Genomic DNA, 22,026 nt, shown 5'->3' with positions numbered 1-22,026 from the left:
AGGATTCTCCCTCAGTGTGACCGTCAGGCCCCAGGAGACAGGCCCCAGCTGTTTGACGTCAGGCACGTGAATTACTCTCTACGGAGAATGGGGTAATCCTACCTACCTCCAGGAATGTGGTTGTTAGAGACAATACAGACAAAGGCACATTACAGGGCCAAGGACAGAACTTACTCGAATGGCGCTTATTATTACCATTGCTAATAACTATTTTATTATCACCCTTCCTCTCCATCAAAGCTTTTTCTTTTTTTTTTTTCCTGCACTCAAATAACTAAAAAGTAAATGCTCAGATCCCCACAGGGTTTTCTTCTCCTGTTAGTGCTGTGGGTCATCCTGGTTTAATCAGTCCTTTTAAAGAATCACCAGCCATTCTTCTGGCTGACATTTTAATCAGGTTTTCCCAAGAATCCCAAAGGAGGGAGGAAATGGAATTGCAGTGAAAAAAAATCCACTTTTCTGTATTTGCCAGTAAATTATAACTTCACAGCCACTTCAGAAAAAAGAACAAAAGACACATGGCAGAACATTTTTCTGGTTGAAAAAAAAAAACTGACAGCAGAAGAACCAAATTCCTTGCAGTATTAACAGTGAAGCGGGAAAGGGGCCAGGCAGGGACAGGGAACAAATACGGCTCAGCAGAACCACTTCCTCAGTTACTCTAATGCCATGCCCAAAGTGTTCACAGGACACCTCTATAGGGTCAAAATGCCTCCTTCCCTCTACAGATCCTCACAAAGAGTAAAAAGAAGAACACCTTTAAGGACCCAAAATAGAAGGTAATATTGAAACAATCCATTTAGGACTTTGTGCTCTGGTGCTGACTCATCTTCTGTGGTTTAGTGTTTCTCTTTGAGAGACTTTTCCCATCCCTGTACATCAGGACTCCCCTGCAACAACTCTGTTCCCTAAGTTGGTCCTAAGATAGATATCTGTTCTTTGGACGTGAGCCAGTCTGGCTGCAAGGGCAGAGGTGGCAGAACAGAAGTCAGACAACCTGAGTTTGCATACTGGCTCGACACTGCCATACTCTGTGTCCTTAGGAGAGCTACTTAACCCTCTGAATCCACGGTCACCTTGTCTGTAAAACAGAGATATCAATATTACCTCCCATTCAGGCTACATGGAGATTAAATGGAGTGATGCATGTAAAGAGCTCAGCACACTTAATAAATGTTTGGTGGTAAGAAGGAGGAGAGGCGAAAAGAGATAAGCAAGGGCTCTAACATTCTGATGGTACCTGCTGGCTCCCATCCTCCTCCTCCCTCTCCTACACCGTGTCCTTTGCACTCACTGACTGGGGCTGGAAATCACAATCTGTAAGTAACAACTGCCACTTATATTAGTTTGCCAGGGCTGCCCCATCAAAGTACCACAAACTGGGTGGTTTAAACAACAGAAATTTATTGTCTCATAGTTCCAGAAGTGGAAGGTCTGAGCAAGGTGAGGGCAAAGTTGGATCGTGCTGAGGGCTGTGAGAGAGATCTGTGCCATGCTTCTCACTGGCTTCTGGTGTTTTGCTGGCCATCTCTGGCATTCCCTGGCTTATAGAAGCATTGCCCTGATCTCTGCTTTCACCTTCACTTGGCACTCTCCCTGTATGTACATGTCTGTGTCCAAATTTCCCCTTTTCATAAGGACAACAGTCATATTGAATTAAGATCCATTCTAATGACCTCATCTTAACTGATTACACGTGCAGTGACTCTATTTTCAAATAAGGTCACATTCTGCAGTCCTGGGGGTTAGTTCTTCATCCTAAGAATTGAAGTGGCAGAAGTAGGGACACAATTCAACCCATAAGATCACTAAGTCATGTGACCCAGGACAAGTCACTTGTACCTCTAGTTCCCCGGACCTCTGGTTCCTCAGGGTCGGTGCACTCCCACATGCTCTTGGGCCTTGCCAATGTGGGGCAAGAAGCCAGAACTTCAGCTGTTTGAAGGCTTTCTCCGGCAGCCAAAGTCATTCTGCCTCTGCCGCACAAAGCGGAAGTTCCTGAGAATGAATCTTCCCCAGGAGAGGTCCTTAGCCAGTCCAAGACGCACATGAGCTGGTGTTTGCATACCCACCTTTTATTGATTGCCTGCCCTTTCCCATCTCACTCTCCCATTTCCTTACTGAGGTTTCTTCACCTCCCAAATAAACTATTGATACCAAATACTAGTCTTGGGTAGGCTTCTGAGAAAACCAGCTGAGACCAGCATTAGTTACTGTGATTATTAAATAAATAATTTAGAAGAGAACCTAGTTAGTGCCTCATAGTTATGGGCTATTATTATTCTTACCATCAACATTGTTTTAAATAGCATAGCTAGGCCACGCTGCACCAGTCCCAAGCAGCAAAGCCATCAGACAGGGCTGTTTTACTCCCAAGCCTACCTTGGCACGTGGGTAAATGGGGAGGCAGCAGGAGCTTGCTCTTCTGCATCTGATGTGACTGTCCTCTCACTAGAGAGACACAGGAACCAGCAAGACCTCTCAGCAGTTCATTTTCCCTTACGGATGAGAACAGAGATCACCGAGGCTTCGGCCGCATAGCTGATCAGCGGAGAGGCAATGAAGGGTAGCATTCAAGATCACGCGCTCTGACCTAAACATGCCTGAATTTCAGTGATGGTTCTGCCACTTTCTAGCAGCGTGATCTTGAGGAAGTTCTTGATCTCTCAAGCCTCAGCTTCCACCTCTGGAAAAATGGGCATAATGATAGTTGGTCTCAAGGACTGACTAAGGTAAAGCATGCACAGATAATAGTAGGAGCTCAATAAAGGTTAATTATTACTCTTACTCATCTGTTCATTCTTTTTTATACTGTAGATACGGGTCTGGGCATTTCTATGACATCTTCCTCTTCCACTAGGCCATCTCATGTCAACTTTACTCCTCTCCTACATGCCTGACATATAGTAGCCACTCAGTGAATGCTCCAAATTGTGAATGAATAAATGAATGATGCAAGGAAGACTTAAGCTATTATTCATTTCTAACATTCTGTCAGTTCCAGAAAGGATTTGAGGAAGTTGACGATTTAATTATATGAGTTAGAGTTTATCTGTTCTGACAACCACCACAGAAGGTAAAACATACAAAACTTCCAAAGAGCCCAAGACTGGAAGCATTAATTAACTAATGCTAACCCTTCCTGACTGAGCAAAGGCCTCAGGCTAATAACATTCTGAAATCGCTTAAAAGCAGTTAGTCACAAAACTGGGGTACACCAGGAATCCACTGGGAGCTTTAATAACATTACACCTGAGTCCTTTATGTCAGGAAGAAACTCAAGAGACCATTCACAGACTGAAGCAAGATGGGGAAAAAAGCCTCACTCAGCAAATGACATGCCATTAAATTAGCGTGTGTGGATGGTACTCAGGAAAGCAGTAATTGAGTCAACAAAGAATCAGAGTGGATAAACAGGCCAAAATGTGGGAGGTGGTGAAAACTGCCAGTTCCCAAGGAAATACAGGATGAGACAAGTTGGGATATGTGAGTCACTATATCACTGTATCTTAAGTACACTGCACACTGAAAAAATGGCAGTAGTAATATTATCATGATGTGATGGGAGTGCTAGTCAGGTAATAAAAACAGTGGCGAGAGTAGTGTGTGTTTACTATTTCCAAAGCATCGTTTTAACACCTTATTTGTACCTAATCTTCATTCAGTCATCAAACAGTCCCACAAGCTATTCCGTAATAATCCCCATTCTGCATTTAAGGGACCTGAGGCACAGAGAGGTTCTGAAACTTATTTTTCATGAATTATCTCATTTAAACTTCACCACACTGCTTTGAGGGGATCAGCATTATTTGTCCCCATTTTACAGATGAGAAAACTGAAACACAAAAAGGTTAATAATTTGACCAAGATCCCACATCTAGGAAACACTAAACCAGGGTTCACAGCCATCAACTGACCCCAGAGCCAGTTACTAATAGGTTAGTTACTACATGAAATATATTTAAATTCACCACAAGGAATATCATGGAGTTTGGTTGTATATTTATAGTAATATTAACAGCAAACCCTTATATAGAATCCACTGTGTGAGCCAGGAACTGCTTTCAATAGTTATCCTTATGACAGCCCTCTGGAGCAGCCCATTTTATGGATAAGAAAACTGAAGCTGAGCAGAAAAGGGCCTGGCACAGAGTCACACAGTAAAGAGTGGAGCCAGAACATTTGAAGTGTTTGTTTGTAAACCACTCTGTTCCCCTGCCTAAGGATGATGTGTGGAGGCTGTGGTGAACTGAATGGTGATGGAACATGATAAAAAAGAAATCAGCGACAGCAGTGAATTTCTTTCCAAAGCTTCATCTTATCACAGAGGGGTCTTCACCTCATCATTATGTTTCAATGCCAGTAATTCCTTTTAAAACTGTTATTCTAACCTGAGAAAATATCTTGCTCCCAAAAAAGAGAAAACATACAAACAGAAGCTCAATGCTATACTGCAGACCATGAAAAGCCGCAGAGAACTTGCTGCAGCCCGGACACCTGTCCCCTCTGCCCTAAGCAGCAAAGGCCTCCACTGTCCAGCAGGTGGGCAGTGGCATCACGACTGTTGATGCTGCCCACGAGGGACTGGGACTGCTGTTCCACTGTGTCCTGCCTGCCTCTGGAGAACAAGCCGTGACTTTCATTTTTTCTATACCTTGCCGTTTCTTTTCTGTAAACACTATTGTGAGAAGAGACCCATACAGCGATAAAGCTGGAAGACACAGGCCTGTTTAAAATGCCTTTTGTACCCACAGAATGTGAATATGCCTGCCACTGCTGACTGTGCTGAGAGGAGGCCTTTCTGAGCAGGGAGCACTGATTGTTCTCCCTGCTGCTAAAACATATCCATCTGCAGAGCATGTTGCAGAGAGGCAGTCACAAAAGAGGAAACAAAATGGCTGGAAAGGGTTGGTCTCCCTTTTCATTCATGTTCTAAGCTCCAGGAAGGCCCAGATGCCCCAGCAGTGGTGTCTGTCCCACAAGGTCTCTGTCTGTTTTACCCATAGAGTGACCCATGCTTCCCCTTCCCATCAGCGATTCCTACCTACTAAATCTGCTGGGAAGGTCTTGCATAGAGTATGCCTGGGGTCCTCAGTTGAAAGGAGCAGTACAAGGTCCAGATTTGGATGCCTTTACACGCCTCATTCGGGATCCCACACCAACCTGTGTTTACCTCATCTCAATACACATCAGTCACACTGTATTGAAATGGCAATGGAACATGGTGGTGTTTCTCACCCAATAGGCAGTAATAGCTCTGTGATCAGAAAATAGGTTTCTGTGGAACTCGGCACCATATCTAGCTGATAGAAGCACTCAATAAATACAATGACTCAGGAGGCAGCTTGTAAGGTTAGCACCAGCCCCAGCTAATGTTAAAGGCAAAAAAGTCAGAAAGATAAATATAAATATCATATACTGACACATATATATGGAAGCTGAAGAGATGGCACTGATGAATTTACTTTCAGGACAACAATGGAGAAACAGACATAAAGAACAGACCTATGGACGGTGGGAGGAGAGGAGGGAGAAGGGGAGTTATACGGAGAGAATAAGATAGAAATTCACAAGACCATATGTAAAATAGACAACCAATGGGAATTTGCTGTATGACTCAGGGAACTCAAACAGGGGCTCTGCGACAGGCAGATGGGTGGGATGGGGCCGGAGATGGGAGGGAGGTCCGAGAGGGGACATGGGTGAACTTATGACTGATTCTTGTTGATGAATGACAGAAAACCACAAAATTCTGTAAAGCAATTATCCTTCAATTAAAAATTTTAAAACACACACACACACACACAAAAGGGGGGCTTCTTTTCATCATCATGAGTGATGGCTTCACTACACTAGACATTTTGAGGATGGACTGTCTCATTTATACTCAAAAGCAATCTTATGTAATTATGTTATATATGTAATATATGTATGTATGTTATGTAATAACATAAATATCCTTATTTTACATATGAGCAAATGGAGGCTGAGAAGGGTTAAGTAACTTGCCCAAGATCACACAGTGAGTTAGTGGTACAAGCTGGGATTTGAAACCAAGAAATTTGAAACCAGCTTGCATGAAATTAAACACACCCTTCCACATATCCCCTTAAGATACAAGTTCCATTTTCACTCTCTCCCTTCTTCACCTCACCCCACCAGAGCCCACACAGCCCACCCACCCAACTTATCATTAACTTTACTTAGGTAAAAGGCTGGAGTCAGCTCCCTTAGAGTCAGCATTCTAAACCTGGATCCAGATCTTATATTCTAGAGCAGACCAGACAGGCCTAGGTTAGAACATCTCCATCCTGAGACTCCATCTCTGAGATGGAGGAAGAAGCCCCTGTTTTAGAAGCATATGCTCCAGCCACCTTGGGAAAGTATGCTCACACTCTCTATTCTTTAATCAAAGAATAAAATTTGCCTTTGCTTCTGAACCAAACTCAGGCTTGTTCTACTGGTGCAACAGACACTGGGCAGAAGGACCCTCGTTGGGGCTCCACTCGAAAGGCTTGATTACTCTCTCTGCCAACATGAGAGGAAGGTGGTGTCAGGATCCAACAACTCTCATTTAGATAATGGAGATAAATTGCTTTTGTTCACTTGTTTTTTGTATCCAATAAAAAAGAGTGAAAAAGGAAACTTCCTTTCTCTCCAACAAAGAGAGACACAGAGACGGAGACTGAAGGACAGAAAAAGAGAAAGATAGCAGAGAGATGGCACATAGGCAGTGAGACAGGAACCAGGAAACAGACTGAGAGAGAATCAGAGACAAGGAGACAGAGGGCTAAAGATAGAGACAAAATCAGAGAGGGGAGCCAGGGAGAAAACTCAAAGCCAAGACATGTTTCACGTCTGTTCCATGGAGGCAACAGGTAAACTGCCTCCCAAATTGAGCACCAACCTGATTTTAATAACTTAAATTCTCTCTTCCCCCAACTGGCTGACCTTGAACCCCCTCCTTGGTAGCAGGCCCTCTCCTGCACCAGTCCTCAATGCACATCAATTACATAATCACTCAGATGTGTATGGGGTGGGAGGGAGTCTTGTTTAGAAGAACCATGCTGCCAAGTGAAGAAGCCGTTCTGGTTGCACAACAGCACCTGCTTGTGCACCTGGTTTGTGATTTGGCATTTTTCCATCTGGGTCTCCTGGAGTATTCACAGCTCAGCATCTTACCTTCGCTGCTGTTAACAGCCCCTGAGCCCAAAAAAAAGTGCTGGTCATCTTGGAGTTCACTGATGGGCTTGAGGTTAGACTGCTCCAAGGTAAATTAGAGACAAGTGCCCAAACATTCCAGCCAATGCTCAGGTGAAGTGAGGACTACCAACCTCCCACAGGCCTAAGAATGACAAGCCCAGTTCTGAGTAGTAACAGTGATGTTTTCTTCTGCCTGAAGGACAAAGGATAGGGCTCACATCTGTGGTGGGAACATTTAGTCCTCAGCCCAGATTCTAACAACCTGATGACTGACTCTTCCAGCAACCTAGCTCCTGGCTGCTGCTGATCACCTCAAAGACTGCTCATTCAGGCACCCTCTTCATATCCATTGTTGTTGCTGTTGTTTAGATGCTAAATCACATCTAGCCCCTTGGACTGTAGTCCCCCTTGGACTGTAGCCCACCAGGCTCCTCTGTCCATGGGATTTCCCAGGCAGGAAAATAGGAGTGGGTTGCCATTTCCTTCCCCAGAGGATATTCCCAACCCAGGGATCAAATCCACGTCTCCTGCATTGGCAGGTGGGTTCTTTACCACTGAGTCACCAGGGAAGCTCCTTTATATCCATTGCTGATACGTTTCTCACTTCCTAGATGGAAGTAAATAGCCACTTGCCTTATACTTGTCCCTTGCATTGCAGTTTCCCTGTCACAGACATCTCATCCTCACAACCTCCTGATAGAGTGATAAAGATAAGGTTCAGAGGAGCATTTAGACTGCTACTTACTACTCAGAAAGCACCTACTGCATCAGGTATGTCTGAGGCCACTACAAAGCCACCTCATATAAGCCTCTGATTCTAGCTGCAAGGAAGTTACTACTTACTCCCAGTTGAGAAACACCGAAACTGAGACTCAACAAGTCTTTAACAGAGAGTCATGGCTGGGATGGAAACCGTTGAGCCCACACTAGGGCATATCCACAGATCTCTCTACATTCACCTTGACAAGACTTCAGAAGTAGATTTATAAAGAAAAAAATCTCATAGAGGATAGACCAGCCTTGTGCTGCCAATTAGAGCTTGGAAAACAAAGTTCTAGAGCCAGGAACAATCACTTTGACTTGCCACTTCCCCTCTCTGTGCACTCAATAAAACAAAAGTGCAGGCTCATTATAGAAGAGGCTTCTAAGAAATCCAAACCTTACTTGTAGTAGTATCCTTGCTACAAATTACTTTCCTAAGTGAAACTAGACTCGAGTGGTTTGTTCTGCCCCATTATAGTCATCCAGTCAGTGTAAGTGTTTGTGTGATTTTTTTGTTCAAAGTTCCAAAAACAACCCGAGGAGATAATAAAATACCATCCTCTTTATTAAAGTGTGAGAGTCCCTAAAGCTGAATACTGCAAATTGTGGTGTTTGATTGCCCTAAATGAAAATGTTTAAAGATAGAGAATTCCCTTGGTCCTAACCTTCAAGGAGCAAACCATGCCCACAGGCAACCAGTCTAACACATTCTCCCTCTGCTAAATTCCACATTCTGCAAAAATTCTCTCTTCTCCCTACTTCAGTGCAGAAAGCAATCAATACGAAAATACCAGGTTCATCCTAAGGGATCCCAATTGCAAAACAAAAAGTCAAAACAGTTCAGTACCAAAACTTAAATGGTTGACCTCTTATTCTCTGTGTGGCACCCTCTTTGAGATATTCATATATGTTGGTTTTCAAAGTGAAAGCTTGTTCTAATGAACCATGGATTGTGTTATGAGAGCCTGGTATAAGGTAAGGCCTTGGTAACCAAATGTGGAATCTTTGCTACAGGAACCTTTAGGAAGGACAGGTTAGGTGTATAGCACCCTCGGACAAGACCATCACCTCCTTACAACACCTAAAATACAATGATGACCCTACATATACTCTCCCCCCTCCTCAGTGATTCAATGTTTATCCTTCAGGTTGAAGTTAAGAAAGTGCTCCATACTATCTCCAGAATTCACCGGAAGAAAGCCACTGTAAAACAACCATAATAAATCAAATTGCTCATCAGTCCCACTTCCCTTCCTATCACTGTTACAGGATGTCCCAAGAAAACAGGGAAATGAAAAAAGACCAATTAATGTGACACCACTTAACATGGAGGGCAAATTTGAAGAGAAAACCAAGGTGGGCAGGGAGAGCTTGATTAGATTAAAAAAATGGAAGTGTGTATTAAGAGAATATGTGCACATCATATTTAACACAATGAAGCTTCTAAACATCTTTATATGTCTTTTTTTAATTTTTTTTACATATTAAGTCTTAATGTGGAAGAGTTTCCATTTTTTTCCCCCAAATAATTGAATGACTACTCAATTTCAGATCCATCACTTCCCTTCTGTCCTATAAAGAATGATCATAAAGAGGTCTGTTTTTGCAAAAATATTAAAGGTTTCTTCAGGTATCTCTTGGGTCTCTATTTTCTTTTGATATTCATATCATTCTCTTTTAAGGCATTGTTTTAGTTGTTATGTCTGCATAACAAATTACCCCCAAAACTTAGTACCTTAAAATAACAACACCTAGCTTCTTCACCGGAGAAGTCAATGGCACCCCACTCCAGTACTTTGCCTGGAAAATCCCATGGATGGAGGAGCCTGATAGGCTGCAGTCCATGGGGTCGCTAAGAGTCAGACACGACTGAGCGACTTCACTTTCACTTTTCACTTTCATGCATTGGAGAAGGAAATGGCAACCCATTCCAGTGCTCTTGCCTGGAGAATCCCAGGGACGGGGGAGCCTGGTGGACTGCCGTCTATGGGGTCAGGTCACAGAGTCGGACACGACTGAAGCAACTTAGCAGCAGCAGCAGCAGCTTGTTCACAAATGGGCGATTTATGTAGAGTTCAGTGGGAAGAGCTTGTCACTCTTCACCTGTCATCAGCTGGAGCCGTCTAGGGGACGAGATCATCTGCCAGCGTGCTCATTCATATGTGTGGCACGTGGGCTGGAAACACTCGGCTGGAGGCCAAAACAGCAAGGGCTCCTCAGGTTTTTTTCTCACTCACCCTGATCTCACCACATGTCTTTGTAGCACAGTGGCTTCAGACAGCTGAATTATATACATGAAACCTCAAGGTCCCTAAAAGAAGGCAGAAGCCATATCATTTTTCATAACCTAGCCTGGGAAGTGACACAGCCTCTCTTCTGCCTCACTATATTCCTTAGGCAAACCTCTAAAGCAGACCATTTTCAAGGGGAGAAGATTTAGGCTCTACCTTTTTAAGAAGCATGTCAAAGAATTTGTGAACATGCTTTTAAATTACCGAAACCATCTCTCATGTCTTCCTTGTTGATTTTCTATTCTGATTGCAGCCTGGTTCAATTCTGTCCGGTCTATATGTCATTGGTTCTGTGTAAATTTGATATGTTGGATCCATGAAGGCTGGGATTTTTATCTGATTTATTCAGGGCTAGTCTACAATACCTAGTACCTGCTACGTGGGAGGTGCCCAATAAATATTTGCTGACTTGACAGTTCTGCAATATCAGTTTTGTTACCTTCATAAAATCCTGCATTCTTTATGAGATTTGCAACTTTACCCTGCAACTGTTTTTTTATATATATAATATCGTCTGAAGTTAACAACTTAAGGCAATCAACAAGAGACTAGTTTAAAATGATGTTAATAAGATGAGCAGAGATAGAAGCTAGTATTACCCAAGGAAGGTCATGAACACACTGCTATATTTTAAATGGATAACCAACAAAAATCTACTGTAGAGCACTTGGAACTCTGCTCAGTGCTATATGGCAGCTGGATGGGAGGAGGGTTTGGGAGAGAATGCATACATTCATACGTATGGTTGAGTCCCTTCACTGTTCACCTGAAACTATCACAATGTTGTTAATCAGCTATACCCCAATACAAAATGTTTTTGGTGTTAAAAAATAAAAATAAAATTTTAAAAAAGAAGCTAATATTACCTAAGGATATTGAAATGGGATTAATATTATAAGCAGTCACTTCATTTGTAGGGGAACAAAAGCAGCTCTGTCTCATGCAGGAAAGCTGGTAACTGCAAAGGCCCAGATAATGAAGACTTAAATAACAAGGACTCCCAGATTACCTTTGAGCAAATCAAAATCTCTCCCAGCTTCAGGTTTTTCAGTTTTTCAGTTTTTAGCTTATCTTTATGATTTTAGAACTTGGACTATTAGGCCTGGGCCATAGATATAGATATTTAGCATCATGGTGACAAATTTATAATTAATAACACTGGATAGCACATTCTCTGATTTCAAACTATATAACAAAGCTATAACAATCAAAACAACATGATACTAGCAGACTCATAGATCAGGGAAACCACATAGAGAACCCAGAAATAAACCCATATAAACATGGTCAATTAATTTATAACAAAGGAGCCAAGAACATACAATATTCTTTTCAATAAATGATGTTGGGGAACCTAGACAACCACAAGTAAAAGAACAAAATTAGACCACTATCTTACACCATGTTTTTCCAGTAATCATGTACATATGTGAGAGTTGGACCATAAAGAAGGCTGAGCACCAAAGAATTGATGCTTTCCAACTGTGCTGCTGGAGAAGACTCTTGAGAGTCCCTTGGACTGGAAGGAGATCAAACCTGTCAATCCTAAAGGAAATCAACCCTGAATATTCATTGGAAGGACTGATGCTGAAGCTGAAGCTCCAATCTTTTGGCCACCTGATGCAAAAAGCCAACTCATTGGAAAAGACCCTGATGCTGGGAAAGATTGAGGGCAAAAGGAGAAGAAGGCAGCAGAGGATGAAATGGTAGGATAGCATCACTGACTCAGTGGATGAGAGTCTGAGCAAACTCCGAGAGATAGTGAAGGACAGGAAACTGTGGCATGCTGCAGTTCATGGGATCACAAAGAGTTGGACACAACTGAACAACAACAAATTTTACATCATGCAGAAAAATTAACTCAAAATGGATTAAAGATTTGAACGTAAGATCTGAAACCATAAACTTTTAGAAGAAAACAGAGGCAATAAGTTCCTTGACATTGGTCTTGGCATTGACTTTTTGGATCTGACACCAAATGCAAAAATAAACAAGTGGGACTATATAAAATTAAAAGCTTCTGCATAGCAAAGAAAACCATCAACAAAATAAAAAGGCAATTTACTGAATGGGAGAAAATATCTGCAAATAATATAACTGATAAGGAATTATACCCAAAATATATAAAGAATTCATTCAACTCAATAGCAAAAAAAAATTAAAGATATGCAGAGATTCTGAATAGATAGTTTTCCAGAGAAGACATACAGATGGCAAACTGGTACATGGAAAGATGCTCAACATCACCAATCATCAGGGAAATGCAAATAAAAACCATAATGAGCAAAACTATAATGAGGTATCACCTCACATCAGTCAGAATGCCCGTCACCAAAAGTCTATAAACAATAAATGCTGAAGAGGGTGTAAATAAAAGGGAACATTTCTACACTGTTAGTAGGAGTGCTAATTGGTTACTATGTGCTAATTACTATGGAGAACATAATGGAGTTTCCTTTAAAAAGTAGAAATAGGCTACCATATGACCCAGCAATCCCACTCTTGAACATATATCTGGAGAAAGCCATAATCCAAAAAGAAACATGCACCCTATTGCATCACTGCAGCACTATTTACAATAGCCAAGATATGGAAGCAACCTAAATGTCCATCAACAGAGGAATGGATAGAGAAGGTGTGGTACATATAAACAATGGAATATTACTCAGCCATAAAAAGAAGAAATAATGCCATTTGCAGCCACATGGATGGACCTAAAGATCATACTAAGTGAAGTAAGTCACACAGAGAAAGACAAATATCATAAGCTATCACTTATATGTGAAATCTAAAAGATGATACAAATGAACTTATTTACAAAACAGAAACAGATTCACAGATGTCAAAAACTTCTGGTTACAAAAGGGAAAATGGGGGCAGGAGGAATAAATTAGGACTTTGAGGTTAATAGATATATACTACTATAATAAAAGAGATATAGCACAGAGAACTCTACCCAATATTCTGTAATAACCTATATGGGAAAAGAGTCTGAAAAAGAATAGATATATGTATAACTAAACCACTTTGCTGAAACTAACACAACATTGTAAACCAACTATATTCCAATATAAAATAAAAATTTTTTAATAAAAATTAAAAAAATAAAGTTAGTATATTAATCACCCACATACACACAATAAATCCACAATGCAGTATCACCTCATGTGTGTGTGTGTGTATGTGTGTGTGTTAGTTGCTCAGTTGTGTCCAGCTCTTTGCGACCCCACAGACTGTAGCCCGCCAGGCTCCTCTGTCCATGGGATTCTCCAGGTAAGAATACTGGAGTGGATTTCCATTCCTTTCTCCAGAGGATCTTCCCTACCCAGGGATCAAACTCTGCTCTTCTGCATTGCAGGCAGATTCTTTACCATTTGAGCTACAACTTGTTAGAATGGTTATTACCAAAAAAGCAAATAGTGGCTCAGACAGTAATACCCACTCCAGTATTTTTGCCTGGAGAATCCCCATGGGCAGAGGAGCCTGGTTGGCTACAGCTGCTGCTGCTGCTGCTGCTGCTGCGTCGCTTCAGTCTTGCCCGACTCTGTGTGACCCCAGAGACGGCAGCCCACCAGGCTCCCGCATCCCTGGGATTCTCCAGGCAAGAACACTGGAATGGGTTGCCATTGCCTTCTCCAATGCATGAAAGTGAAAAGTCAAAGTGAAGTTGCTCAGTCGTGTCCGACTCTTAGCAACCCCATGGACTGCAGCCTACCAGGCTCCTCCATCCATGGGATTCCCCAGGCAAGAGTACTGGAGTGGGGTGCCATTGCCTTCTCCGGGTGGGCTACAGCATGAGGTCACAGAGAGTCAGTCACGACTGAGTGACTAAGCAAGACAAGTAATAACAAACACTGGTGAGGATGTGGTGAAAAGGGAACCCTTGTGTACCTCTGGTGAGAATGTAAATTGATGCAACCAATATCAAAAGCAGTATGGAGGTTCCTCAAAATATTTTAAATTGAACTATCTTATGACCAGCAACTCCACTTCTGTATTTATTCAAGGAAAATTAAAACACCAATTTGAAAAGATATATGCACTTCCATGTTCACTGTAGCATTATTTATAATAGCCAAGACATAGAAAACTAAACGTCCATTGATGATGAATGGATAAAGAAAATGTGGTATTAGTATGTATGTGTGTATACATATATATGGGTACACGTGTATAGATGCGGGGGGTGTGTGTGTGTGTGTGTGTGTGTGTGTGAGATGGAATATTATCCAGTCATTAAAAAAACTGAAATTGTGCCATTTCTGACAACATGAAAAAACCTGGAGAGCACTATGCTGAGTGAAATAAGTCAGATAGAAAAAGATAAATACAATACAATCTCATTTACATATGGACCCAAACCAACAACAACATATGGAATATGGAATCAAAACCAACAACAACAACAACAACAAATCTCATTGATATGGAGAACAGATTGGTGGTTGCCTGACGTGAGACGGGGGTGGGGGGTTGTCAATGAAATGGATGAAAGGGATCAAAAAGTACACATTTTCAGTTATAAAATGTTTAAGTCATGAGACTGTGGTATACAGCATGGTGACTGTAGTTAATAATACTATTAATATATTGAATATTTGAAAGTTACCTAGCTAGAGGATCCTGCAAGTTTTCACCACATGGGGAAAATTTTTGTAATGAAGTATGGCAATAGATGTTAACTGGACTTGTTGGGGTAATCATTTTGCAATGTATATATGCAAAATGAAATATAAACATGGAAACATTACACTAAATCCCTAAAAATAATGTCAATTATAACTTGGTTTTTAGAAATTTTTTTTATTTTTAGAAATTTTAATAAATATGGATGTTTAAAATAGTTATCTACTACTTACTATGCTATCACACATTATGCTTTTTATGTATTATCTCATATAATCTTTGTAGCAAGTCTTTTGATATCGGTGTTATTATTTCTATTCTTCCAATGCTCAAATAAGCTACAGACTTCCTCTGATGTTATGGAAACAGGACCAAACTCAAGACTAACAACAGAATGTATTCTGATAACACAATTGCCTTCTCACTTCCCATTTCTGCACTGCAGAATGATTATTTCAGGCCTGGCTGTGAAACTAGTCAGACTGGAATAGGGAGCCGATAGAAAGGGTCTGTCTCAGGCCTCAGCAAAGGAAATTAAATTACAAGAAATGCAGCATATTATAATGTTATAAGGCTACATTACAGATTACATTGCAGCTTCATAGACAGCTTTCTGTAGATCTTCTCTTTCCTGGTTTCTCAACAGATTTTCTGAATAACTCTAATTCAAAATCTCTTCTCAATTAACTAGAGTCCTTTTTTTCCTGGATGGTTGAGTCACTTCTTCCATTCTATCCTGAGATTACACAGAAATAAGTGTTTGACTCATTTTTAAGTAGTGTGTTTAGAATGCCATATTTAAAAAACAAGCTAGAAATTAGAGATAACAAGGGTCTTTGTCCCCTAAAGCTGATCCCCAAAAGCTCAAAATAGTTCAGACATTATCTAATTCCCTGTCACAACAAAGCTGCCATTATCTTTTCCATTTTGTACATGGAGAAACTGAAATAAGAAAATTATAGCCTGACTTTGACACTGTTAAGAGGTGCTTCTATTAACCCTCTTGCAGGAGGTAGCTAGGGGAAGCCTGGAAAGGAGCCTGACTCTCAGTGCTGTAGACTGGTTTTCACGCCAACTTTATCAAACACGACTCAAAACTGGGAAGGTAAAAGGATGGCTAGGTGAGCCAGACCCTCTTCAAGCAGAGGAGCTCAGCTTTACATAGATTTTTATCAGCTTTATAGATCAGGGTTTTGAGAAGGATTTTCTTAAGGGATCAACTTTTTAAAATCTGATAAACATTGCCATTGATCTGGCAATATTTAGGTTGTGCCACCTTAAAAAAAAAGTTTAATTATATTCAGTGGTTATTCAAAAGCCCAATTGATTTTATGTGCGTGCTCAGTCCTGTCCAACTCTTTGCAACCCCATGGACTGTAGTCCACCAGGCTCCTCTGTCCACATGATTTCCTAAGAACACTAGAGCGGGTTGCCATTTTCTTCTCCAGGGGAGCTTCCCAACCAGGTATCAAACCCTCATATCCTGCTTGACAGACAGATTCTTTACCACTGAGCTTCCAGAGAGGCCCTCAAAATCCCAAAAGTAATCATTAATGGCAAACCTGAGCTTTTCCTATGTGCCCACCCCTACGGTAAGCACATGACAAGCATTAACTTATTGCATTGTGGTAAATTACCATTTTACAGATAAGGAAATTGAAGCTTAGAAAAGATAAGCAACTTGCCCAAGATCATCAAGCTGGTGAATGGTGGAACCAAGATAAAACCAATCAGCCTACACTCCCTTTTTTCCTTAGAGGCTGTAGGCAGGCTGCTGGGGTGCCAATCCCACATCTGCCAAGGTCCAAAGCCACAGCGACTCAAAACACGCCATTTCTTTGTTGCAGGGTCACCTGTCCCAGCAGGGCCTGGCAGCAGCCAGAGCCCACAAGTCATCCCAGGAGACCATCACTACCAATACCTGGCCCCTCTCCACTGCTGAACAGCCACAGAGCATTGCTCTCTCTTTCTGATCCAGCCCAAGTGCCAGCACACTATGATGGGGCAGGGTTCTTCGCCAAGCCCCTCAATTAGGAATGCTTTCTTCTGGGGGCCTGGTCTAAGTAGGTAAAAATGTGGGGTTTCCCACAAAGAGAAGCAGAGCATGATGGAGCCTCCAGGGTACACTTTGTGGCTATAGGAGATGATATGGAAAGCATGCTGAGTCCAGACATGGAAGCAGGAAGAAGATGGTAGTGGATAAAGTAAAGGTGGGAAAACAAGGGCCGAGGTACTGCCACCTACTCTTGCCAGACACAGCCTGATCTCGCAGGATCTTGTGGGAGTTGAGCAGGGGTGAGCCGGAGAGAGCTGGAATGAGAAATACTGTTATCAGAGGTCCCTTGTCCTGGACTTGTCAGTAAGGATTATGGCTCATGCTACCTCAGGCACACCCCAAGCCTCACAGACAATTTCCCACTCTGCCAGCCACCCATAATCCAGTCAGTTCACAGTGCTTGCAGCTCACCCCAAGGGCTAATTTGGGTATGGGACACCAAGCATACTCCTTTTGCCCTGGGGAGGTACAGGGGCAGGACTGCCTGTGCTCTGGTTTGGGTAGTGACCTATGCAAATGCAGCCACGAGTTCATAGGCCTGTGGGCAGCCCAGGGCAGGGGCTATGGGTGGGGACTATGAAGGAGCCATCAGATCAGATCAGTCGCTCAGTCGTGTCCGACTCTTTGCGACCCCATGAATCGCAGCATTCCAGGCCTCCCTGTCCCTCACCAACTCCCGGAGTTCACTCAGACTCACATTCATCAAGTCAGTGGTGCCATCCAGCCATCTCATCCTCTGTCGTCCCCTTCTCCTCCTGCCCCCAATCCCTCCCAGCATCAGTCTTTTCCAATGAGTCAACTCTTCGCATGAGGTGGCCAAAGTACTGGAGTTTCAGCTTTAGCATCATTCCTTCCAAAGAAATCCCAGGGCTGATCTCCTTCAGAATGGACTGGCTGGATCTCCTTGCAGTCCAAGGGACTCTCAAGAGTCTTCTCCAACACCACAGTTCAAAAGCATCAATTCTTCGGGGCTCAGCCTTCTTCACAGTCCAACTCTCACATCCATACATGACTAATGGAAAAACCATAGCCTTGACTAGATGAACCTTTGTTGGCAAAGTAATGTCTCTGCTATCTAGGTTGGTCATAACTTTCCTTCCAAGGAGTAAGCATCTTTTAATTTCATGGCTGCAGTCACCATCTGCAGTGATTTTGGAGCCCAGAAATATAAAGTCTGACACTGTTTCCACTGTTTCCCCATCTATTTCCCATGAAGTGATGGGACCGGATGCCATGATCTTTGTTTTCTGAATGTTGAGCTTTAAGCCAACTTTTTCACTCTTCTCTTTCACTTTCATCAAGAGGCTCTTTAGTTCTCCTTCACTTTCTGCCATAAGGGTGGTGTCATCTGCATATCTGAGGTTATTGATATTTCTCCCAACAATCTTGATTCCAGCCTGTGTTTCTTCCAGTCCAGCGTTTCTCATGATGTACTCTGCATATAAGTTAAATAAACAGGGTGACAATATACAGCCTTGACTAACTCCTTTTCCTACTTGGAACCAGTCTGTTGTTCCATGTCCAGTTCTAACTGTTGCTTCCTGACCTGCATACAAATTTCTCAAGAGGCAGATCAGGTGGTCTGGTATTCCCATCTCTTTCAGAATTTTCCACTGTTTATTGTGATCCACGCAGTCCAAGGCTTTGGCATAGTCAATAAAGCAGAAATAGATGTTTTTCTGGAACTCCCTTGTTTTTTCCATGATCCAACGGATGTTGGCAATTTGATCTCTGGTTCCTCTGCCTTTTCTAAAACCAGCTTGAACATCAGGAAGTTCACGGTTCACATATTGCTGAAGCCTGGCTTGGAGAATTTTGAGCATTACTTTACTAGCGTGCGAGATGAGTGCAATTGTGTGGTAGTTTGAGCATTCTTTGGCATTGCCTTTCTTTGGGATTGGAATGAAAACTGACCTTTTCCAGTCCTGTGGCCACTGCTGAGTTTTCCAAACTTGCTGGCATATTGAGTGCAGCACTTTCACAGCATCATCTTTCAGGATTTGGAATAGCCAATGTAAGGCCAAAAGGCAGCAATGGGGCCAAGGTCTAAAGGGGCAGCAACCCAAAACAGACCTTGCTGTTAACCATTCTGATACCCGGTCTGTAACTCAGTTAGAGACCTCAATCCAGTCCTGAAGTCCCTGTTAAAGATGGATAGAACTAGCTACTTGTACTCCTTACAAAGACTGCAGAACCAACAAAAGCAAAAGCAAGGTGTTATATAACAAAGAGGGATTCCCAGGTGGCGCTAGTGGTAAAGAACCCACCTGCCAATGCAGGAGAGAGACCTGAGCTTGATCTCTGGGCCGGGAAGATCTCCTGGAATAAGAAATAGCAACCCACTCCAGGATTCTTGCCAGGAGAATGCCATAGATAGTGGAGCCTGGTGAGCTACAGCCTATAAGGTTGCAAAAGAGTCGGACACGACTGAAGCGACTTAGCACACCATATAATAAAGAATTTGTCCTGAGTTCCTGGAGGGATGCCTCTAAATACTCGGAATTTCCAGAGTAATAGGATTGTCTTCATTATTCTTAGTGGATCCTGATAGTTTATGCTAACAAGATCACTGAAGGGGAACCCTATATAGTTTAAGCTAATGGCAGGACTCAGGAGAGGGGCCAGCTACACCTAAAATACCAACCATTTGATTAGAGGATTGGGGCTTTGAACCATAGTGCTATCTGGCTCTCTGGGAAAGAGAGCCAGAGACTGAATTCTTCATTTTGACCAATAATTCAGTGAATCATGTCTACATGAGGAAGCCCCAATAAAAACTCCAGACACAGAAGCTCCAGTGAGTTTCTCTGGTTAGCAGTACCCTGTGTGTGTTGTTACACACTGATGACTCTGGGAGAAAGATGCATCCTGACTCGGGGGAAGCAGAAACCTCATGCTGTGCATCTTTTCTGGCTGGTTCTGATTTTATCCTTTTTCTTATAATAAATTGGTAATTTTAAATATAGCACTTTCCTGAGTTCTATGGGTCATTACAGCAAATCATCCAAACTAGTGAGCACTGCAAATTTGTAACTAATTGGTCATAAGTAAGTATGGACTGGGAACCCCTCAGCCTGTGACTGGTGTCTGAAATAGGGAAGTCTTGTGAAGAACTGTGCCCTTAACCTGTGAAGTGTGGCCTAAGTCTGAGCAATTAGTATCAGAAGTCATTGCTCAAGGCTATGTGGAAACTCCTATATTCATCTCTCCAATTGGCTAAAAAAATATTTTCAGGATTCAGAATCAACTATCACATACACGGCTTTCATGAGCAACAGTATTTTCGGGCTGTTGCTTCCATGTCCATGTTTTGTTATTCCACTTGTCCATGCAATCTCACTATAACCTAAGACTCAGAGTTCATTCAGGATAATGTTGAACCACAGCAGCTGCTTTAAGACCCTCACCAGATGGGAATCTCTGCTCATTGTCTCTGTGAGTTTTCTTCCCTTACATTTTTATTCTTTTTGCACTGCCACTGTGAAACAATTTAAGATTTTCTAAGATTTTATTCCTCTATGGAATAAAAAAGGAATCTAATATTCTTTTGCACTGTTCTACAGACTTGTAGCTGGCTACAAGTCTGGACTCAGGCTTTAAAAATACTAAGTGAGTAACTTCACAGGTGGCTCAGTGGTTTAAAAAAAAAAAAAAAATCCACCAGGCAATGCACGAGACACAGGAGACACAGATTCAATCCCTGGGTCAGGAAGATCCCCTGGAAAAGGGCACAGCAACCCACTGCAGTATTCTTGCCTGGAGAATCCCATGGACAGAGGAGCCTAGTGCGCTGCAGTTCATGAGGTCACAAACAGTTGGACATGACTGAGCAACTGAGCACGTGCACACAAGTATATTTATTAGAGGAGAAGATACAGCATAGAATAGTTCAATGAGTGATTTACTGTAAGATTTGAATTATTCAAAGGAAAGGGGATAGAATCTCAAAATTATAGGGTTAATGACACTCATAAAGAACTAAGTAACAAATTTGGGAGCTATAAAAGTCCTCAGAGATTATCTAGTGCAAGACCTTCCTTTTGGATGTTAGTGAGACTCATTGTGGTGACCAGGTCACAATATATACAAACATCGAATCATGATGATGTGCACCTAAAGCTAGTGTGATACTATGTGTCAGTTATACCTCAATGTTTAAAAAAAATATTTTGCAGGTAAAGAAAGTAGGACCCAGAAAGGTTACCATGAAACGTCTTCCCCTAAAATACAAACTAAGGATTCTGAAGACAGTATTTTCTTGAAATGTATCTCATTTTTAGAAGTCAAACTTGCTGAAATTCTTTTCTCCAAAGCAGAAAATTCAAACCATCAAGATGCTATCTTATTCACAACACAATTTTTTAAATTACTGTTAATAGTAGAATGATCTCATAATTATGTTACTATTTAATGCAGGAATCTTCTGGGTTTTTGGAAAGAAGAGTCTCAGTTTTTACTTCTGTGAGAGCTATTCTCTTTTTAGGAGAGTAAGGGAGTGAAAATCAGGTATCTTACATCCTCTTTCTAGAGCTACAGAGAGTTTCTATACCTTCTTTCTGAATTATTCTTAGTTCTTCAGTTATAAAATTAGATGATATAAAACATGGCTTCTTTTCATAGTAGATGTATTTCTGAGAGTGTTTCAGTAATGTCCTTAATCCAGCAAGGGACTTTGCAATTTAAAGAAATCCTAATGTGAATTCTTTTATAAAACTAAAAAGAGAAAGTTCCCTAATGTAAATAACCTCCCCACACTTTTTCTATTTTGTAAATACTGATTTCTGTATGTAGAAGGTTTTATTAATGAGGTTCCCCTGAATCTTCTTTTTATCTTTCACTTATTCTGGGATGACATGCGAAGAAGGCAAAGGAATGAGGCAAAGTGTTTGGATATCCTCACAAAAAGTCACCTGATTCAGGCAGAGCAGGCAAAAATGCAAAGGTTTCATCTCCTTTATCCTGAACTAGCAAAGCTGTTTTTCAAGATTCAGTCAGAACAAATAGAAGCAAATAGCTTGCAAATGTTTAATACATGATCGAGTGCACCCCACAATTTCACCCAAACACTTAATGTGTAATTCCAGTAGA

This window comes from Bos javanicus, chromosome 6 (genome assembly GCF_032452875.1).
Source record: "Bos javanicus breed banteng chromosome 6, ARS-OSU_banteng_1.0, whole genome shotgun sequence".
Classification (NCBI taxonomy): Eukaryota; Metazoa; Chordata; class Mammalia; order Artiodactyla; family Bovidae; genus Bos; species Bos javanicus.
Note: the sequence above shows the minus strand (reverse complement) of the source record.